At 70.8% G+C, this 407-nt stretch overlaps 1 protein-coding gene across 1 annotated transcript in view; it reads right to left on the bottom strand.

The window, feature by feature from the left end:
* The window catches only part of HPCAL1 (hippocalcin-like 1), a 75,980-nt gene extending 75,841 nt beyond the window's left edge, over window positions 1–139 (bottom strand). The window contains exon 1 of the mRNA XM_005867232.2: window positions 43–139. The gene's annotated coding sequence lies outside the window, so the exon portion shown is untranslated. The remainder of the gene's footprint in view (window positions 1–42) is intronic.
* Window positions 140–407: the final 268 nt, after the last annotated feature.

A 407-nucleotide genomic window follows, 5' to 3' on the forward strand; every position in this document is an offset into this window, starting at 1 on the left:
CCCCTCCCGCCGCCGCCCGTCCCGGGAGCAGACACCACCGACCTTCCGCGCCTCCTCGAGGGAGAGAACCCGCGTGCGGAGGAGGGGTCTGCACTGGGCTCCGGTGACTTCGATCACTCCAGGCCGTTTGCGCAGGCCCCTGAGGCTCCCAGGCCTCGGCTCCCTCCTACAACGCGGGGAGGAAGAGGAGGAGGAGGAGGAGGAGGAGCGGGCTTCCTCGCGCCCTCCCCTCCCCCACCGACCTTCCGCGCCTCCTCGAGGGAGAGAACCCGCGTGCGGAGGAGGGGTCTGCACTGGGCTCCGGTGACTTCGATCACTCCAGGCCGTTTGCGCAGGCCCCTGAGGCTCCCAGGCCTCGGCTCCCTCCTACAACGCGGGGAGGAAGAGGAGGAGGAGGAGGAGGAGGA

This window comes from Myotis brandtii, unplaced genomic scaffold, assembly GCF_000412655.1.
Source record: "Myotis brandtii unplaced genomic scaffold, ASM41265v1 scaffold247, whole genome shotgun sequence".
Classification (NCBI taxonomy): domain Eukaryota; kingdom Metazoa; phylum Chordata; class Mammalia; order Chiroptera; family Vespertilionidae; genus Myotis; species Myotis brandtii.